Below are 6,068 nucleotides of genomic sequence, written 5' to 3' on the forward strand. Positions count from 1 at the left end.
TGTTTTTTGTTTCTTTGTTTGGGGGGGGGGGGTTGTTTGTTTGTTTGTTTTGGTTTTGGTTTTGGTTTTCGAGACAGGGTTTCTCTGTGTAGCTCTTGCTGTCCTGGAGTAGCTTTGTGGACCAGGCTGGCCTCGAACTCACAGCGATCCGCCTGCCTCTGCCTCCCTAGTGCTGGGATTAAAGGCGTGCGCCACCAGACAGCTGAATTCTTATGCATAGTGGAGCCTGTAGAGCTGATGGTTAAATTCTCGTGAATTTTTGCAAAATGGGTATTAAAAACATTTTTAGTGCATTAGCCTAGTATGCCTAAAGCTCTGGGTTTAATTTCCAGCACATACACACCTACACATTTGGAAGGCTGGACATTTAGCTCGCAAGTAGAACACTTGCTTAAACATTTGCAGAAAGTCCTAGAATCCATCCTCACTACTGCAAATATATTTGTGTGTGTGTGTTTATTAAATATTGAATTTGGGTACTGGAGAGAAGTGCCAGGTGATCTGATGCCCACTTCCAGCCTCCTTGTGCACCGGGCAAGCAAGTGGTGTGTAGACATATATACAGGGCAAAACACTTATACACATAAATAAATATCTCAAAGTTTACATTTAATTAGAAGCCAGGCATGGGGGCTTCATGCCCCTAATCCCTTGAGAGGCTGAGGCAGGATTACTGCTGTGAGTTTGAGGCAATCTGTGTTCTAGGCCAACCCGAAGTACAGAGTGAGACTTTGTCTTTAAAAAAAAAAAAAAAGGAGCCAAGCACATGTCTTTAGTCCCAGCATCCAGGAGGCAGAGACAGGTGGATCTCTGTAAATTCAAGGCCAGCCTTGCTCAACAGAGCAAGTTCTAGGACAGCCAAGACTACACAGAGAAATCCTGTCTTGAAAAACCATCAACAGCTGGGCGGTGGTGGCACACGCCTTAATCCCAGCACCTGGGAGGCAGAGGCAGGCGGATCGCTATGAGTTTGAGGCCAGCCTGGTCTACAAAGCGAGTTAAGGACAGCCAAGACTACACAGAGAGACCCTGTCTCAAAAAAAAAAAAAAAAAAAGAAAGAAAGAAAGAAAGAAAGAAAAAAGAAAAACCATCAACAACAACAAAATAGGGAGTGAGCTTGGGAGGACATTGATGCTTTCAAGCAGATGGCAAGAGAGGAATGTTTTGACATGTCTGGAAACTTGGAAAGGGAGAGCAAAGGCAGGGAGTGTGCTTGGGGTACGAGGTGGTGAGGAGACCAGTCCCAGATCAAGATCTGTGCCAAGACACTTCTACAGTGGAGAGGACCACGGGTGGGTGGCAGGATCAGGCCGTACTTGTCCTGTGCTGCAGGCTTGGGCTGGAGGCCTGGTCTTCCTCCTCTGACTTCCGAGAATCCAGGGACACTGTATTTGCAGTGAGGCAGCGTGGACCTTCTGTGAGCCGTGAACACTGCGACCTGCACACACCGGTCAATGAGAGACAGTGGTTTTCAGTGGCTGCGCTGAACATCGTGTGCAAGACCAGGGGTAGCGAGGAAGGAAAAGGCCCCGCGAGTACCTCCCTCTGCCTTTCCTCTCTTGTTCCCTCTCCTGCATGCCTTTCCTACTAAGATACCACCAGCTTGTCTGTGGGTGTTTGGAGAGTCCGTGCGCTGTACCCTGGCGGGGGGGGGGGGGGGGGGGGGGGGGCAGGGGGATGGACTGACTGTTGAGATGGAAAAATATCGGACCTTCAGCTATACTGGGAATTGCAGGTAACAAGTATTCTGCAGAAAGTTCATTATCTAAGTCAGGCTTTCAACCTTGAGGGTCAGGACGGGCTCGCTGAGCTAGCACATACTAACCCGAAAGCCTACGTGAGGGTCAGGATGGGCTCGCTGAACTAGCACATAGTAACCCCGAAAGCCTACGTGAGGGTCAGGACCGGCTCGCTGAGCTAGCACATAGTAACCCCGAAAGCCTGGGTAGGCGTGGGGTTACATAAACAAGAAACTCAGTAAGTGTAAACACAGCACAGGTGGACTCCGTTTCAGACACATCATCTGAAACTCAAACTTACCGAAGCCTCTGGTTTTCTTCTATTTTTAAATCTGCTCATTTCAGAGCAGCGTATACAAGGACTCGGTTTGGCAAACAGAAAAGTGCTGACTCAGTCCAACAAATGCTTCCCACGGTCTTACATGGGAAACGCCAGCGAAGGACGTGCCAGGTCTGTCACCAAGGCTCTCCGCGCAGCAAGAGCAGAAAGCGGGAACACAATGGCCTCACCGAGCAGCCAGCTTGTAAACTATGCGCAGACAGGCACGGAGGAGCTCCAGGGGAGCCCACGGGAGGGCACCGCATTGCCTTGCAAACCACAGAGGCTTTCTAGCGAGGCGGGCGCCCAGCAAAGTCTAGAAGGCTGAGTCTTTTGCTGCAATAAACCGTCATGAACAAAATCAGCCAAGGGAGGGAGGGTCTTATATCAGCTTATACTGTTATATAATACAAGAATTACCACTCGAGCACCAATCTCGGCGAGGGGCTGATAGATCATCTGAACCGCCTTTCCCAAGCTGATCAATCAGGACCTGTTCTTAGGGCAGTCTTTTATAGGAAAACCAGGAGCAGAAGACTGGGGGGTGGGGGAGCCGGGGCGGCCCGTAATGCGCTTTGGCCAACCATACAAAACAATATTACATTTTTGGCTAAAGACAAAGTATTATCAGCTAACCTTTAAGCTGATTGGTCGTTAAGTGAGGTAGGTGAGGTGGTCGTTAGGGTCTTTCAGAGGACAGCCAAAGTGTAGCCAGGTGTGTAGATAACAGAAGCGCAACCAGAGTGCAGCCAGAGGGTAGCAAAGTGTGTATGTAGATCATTGAGTCATCTAGTGAGGTGAACTTGACCCTCTGGCAGGCAGTGTTGTTAGTGTCAGCTATGAGTAATTACTTCTAGGAAGCAGAGTTGAAAAGTTTAAACTTTTTGAACTTAATTTCACCTTGTAAGCTGAGTACAGAAATGGTGGCAGCTATGTCAAAGACTAGGCCTCAACAGCAGTTCTACGTCACAGTGTATCTTCTAAGAAAATCAGGGCAGGAATTCAAGAAGACCGGAAACCTGGAGGCAGGAGCTGATGCAGAGGCTAAGGAGAGGCTCTGATTGCGGGCTTGCTCCTCCCCTTGCCTCACTCAGCCGCTTTCTCATAGCGTATTGTGGAGGCATGCTGAGTGCATGTATCAACCGTCAATAAAGCGCTGTTTAGCCAATCAGCTGGGCAGAAGGACAGGCAGTGGAAGGCGGGGCTTGCTGGGGGGGAGGAAGAGCAAGTTTGGTAGTTGAGGAGAGAGTGGGTTGACTGGGGAAGAAGAGGAAGGGGAGAAATGGCTGGAGAAACGTCTTAGTGCAAATGCTTGAGGTATATGTATTATATATCAGTTTAGAGTAGTTTGTTTATCATAGTTTAGGAGTTGATTTGTATTAGTTTAGATTCTTCCCAGCATTGAGCCAGATTCTGCCCAGGTTGTGCTAGCAGCTTTAAAGTACACTTCAGACTCTGTGTCTTTATTTAGCATCTTAGGCTGAACTGATACATTTTTACTGTAACACATCCCAGGCCACCTGCTTAGGAAAGGCACCACCCCCAGGAGGCTGGCCCTCCCACACCAATTGGTAATTAAGAGAATGCACTATAGACTCAGGCAAATCTTTTTAAAAAACAATAAACAAAACTTTTCATTGGTTCTTTGTGAATTTCACATCACGCACCCTAATACCACTCACATCCCCCTCCCCTCATACTCGCCCTCCACCCTTGCCAGCTGCCCCTCAACAGAGAAAAAGTAATCTCCCCACTAACCTTCTTTCTTATACCCAGGGTCCTGGGGTTGGTGGAAGGGAGGTAGAGGCTTTAGTACTCCAAGTAAATTAGAGTTTTAAAGCAAGTGTCAGTATTAGGGGGTTGAAAGAGTGGAAGAAAAGGGGTGGAGAAGGGAGGAAGAAAGAAGAGGCCACAAAGTAGGTGTAGGTGGCGAGGAGCTGGGGGAGGGGCGTGGCTTTCCCTCTTTCCTGCAACCAAATGGGAGATGAGCATCAGGGCCGGGCCAGCCCACGCTCCCCTACAACCCCTGCAACCAAGGCTCTACGGTACTTCCTGGACAATGGGGGGTGGGGGACACTCAGAGCACTGCAGCTGGCTAAGGATGGGATCCGCTCTCCTCCTCACAAGCTTCCAGGGCCACCAGCTCTCCCATGATACCCAGGCAAGGGTGGGGCCAGTCCTGCACAGCCCTCAGACGTTGACATGTCCCCTAGCAACAGCCTAGACCAGGGACACATGTCTGGCCTTTGGTGGTAACAAACTCGTGATCTTGCAGGGCCACAGACCCAGACATGGATCCGAGTGGCTGCACAGGCCGGGACCCTGCTATGGTCCCAGGTGGCATCACTGGCTACTCACATCAGGCTGTTCCTCGGCACTCTCAAGTCTCCAGTTCCGCCTCTCTTCACTGTGCACACATTCTTCTGTTTCTCTTTCTCTCCCATCTCTCCACCACTTACTTGCTCCTCTTAGTGGTGCCTGGGGTGTAGGAGAGAGAAACATGTTTTTGTGTTGATCCCAAGTGTGGGATGGGGAGCAGACTAGTGAGAGAGCAGAATGTTTATACCCCCTTAGAAGTCAAACCACTTCGTGGGGGAGCTTGGATGTTGCCAGCTGAAAACATTCTAATAGAGACTCTGAGAGGATACATACATACATACATACATACATACACACATACATACACACACACACACACACACACACACACACACACCATATATATGTGTGTATGTATATATACATGCCCAAAACAAGAGGCTTGAGAGAGAGGACTTGGGATTGTTTTGTCTGTTCATCAACACTTCAAGAGACGCTCCTAGAGAGAACTGCTCCAGGGAAGACTTCAAGGCTTTGAGCTCTAGCTGAGGCTTCCAGTTCCGATTGCTCCCGGTTCCAGCAGCAACTTTGGTGGGATTGCTGGTTTGCTGAGGTCCTGCTGACTACCCAGGAGGATCGTTCCTCGGAACTAATATCCTTAAGGTTTCATTATTGGGTTCTTTAATCTCCTTTTTTCCTATTGTTTGGGTTAGTTGGGTTGTAAATGAGGTATGCTCTGTTAGTAAGTTCATAATAAAGTATAATTATTAAGAAAATTGAGCCTCTCGGTGAGAGAAGTATGGGAGAATGGGGAAATAGAAGGATCCAGAGGGTCCTAGAAACCTACAAGAAGAACATTATGACGGGCAGATTTGGGCCCAGGGGTCCCGCTCAAACTATGGCACCAGCCAAGGATAATACATGCAGTAAACTTCGAACCCCGAACCAGATCTAACCAATTGGCAGGACAGTCTCCACAGTTCAGTGGAGAGTGGGGACTGACTTTCATACAAACTCAGGTGCACCATATTTGACTATGTCCCCTTGATGGGGAGGCCTGGTGGCACTCAGAGGAAGGATAGCCGGCTACCAAGAAGAGACTTGATACCTTATGAGCATATACAAGGGGAGGAGGTCCCCCTCAGTCACAGTCATAGGGGAGAGGAGTAGGGGGTAAGTGGGAGGGAGGGAGAGAGGGAGGCAGGGAGGGAGGGAGAGAGGGAGGCAGGGAGGGAGGGAGAGAGGGAGGCAGGGAGGGAGGGAGAAATGGGAGGATACAAGGTGATGGGCTAACATGAATGAATTAATAAAAAAAAGAAATTAAAAAAAAAAAAAAGAAAATTGAGCCTACACTGGGGTCACCTCAAGAGTAGTCTCTGGAATGCTAGGGCCCCAGGCAGAGGTCATCAGGGGCCTGCATGGCACTGGACTGGTGGTCATCTCAGGCTAGCTCCCTGTCCAGGCACCATGATACTGGACTGGTGGTCATCTTGTGCTCACTTCTCACCCAGGTCACTCTTGTGTCCCCATGCGGGGGTCATCTGTCTCAGGCTCATTCCTGCCCAGGGCCTGTGGCCCCAGGTGCGGTTCTTCTAGTCTCCAGACTGCTGGGCCCCCAGGTGGGCTTCGTCTCCGGCTAGCTCCCCGCCCTGGGAGCCGATCCAGACCCGCGAGGCACCTGACTGGTGGC

This window comes from Acomys russatus, chromosome 25 (genome assembly GCF_903995435.1).
Source record: "Acomys russatus chromosome 25, mAcoRus1.1, whole genome shotgun sequence".
Classification (NCBI taxonomy): Eukaryota; Metazoa; Chordata; class Mammalia; order Rodentia; family Muridae; genus Acomys; species Acomys russatus.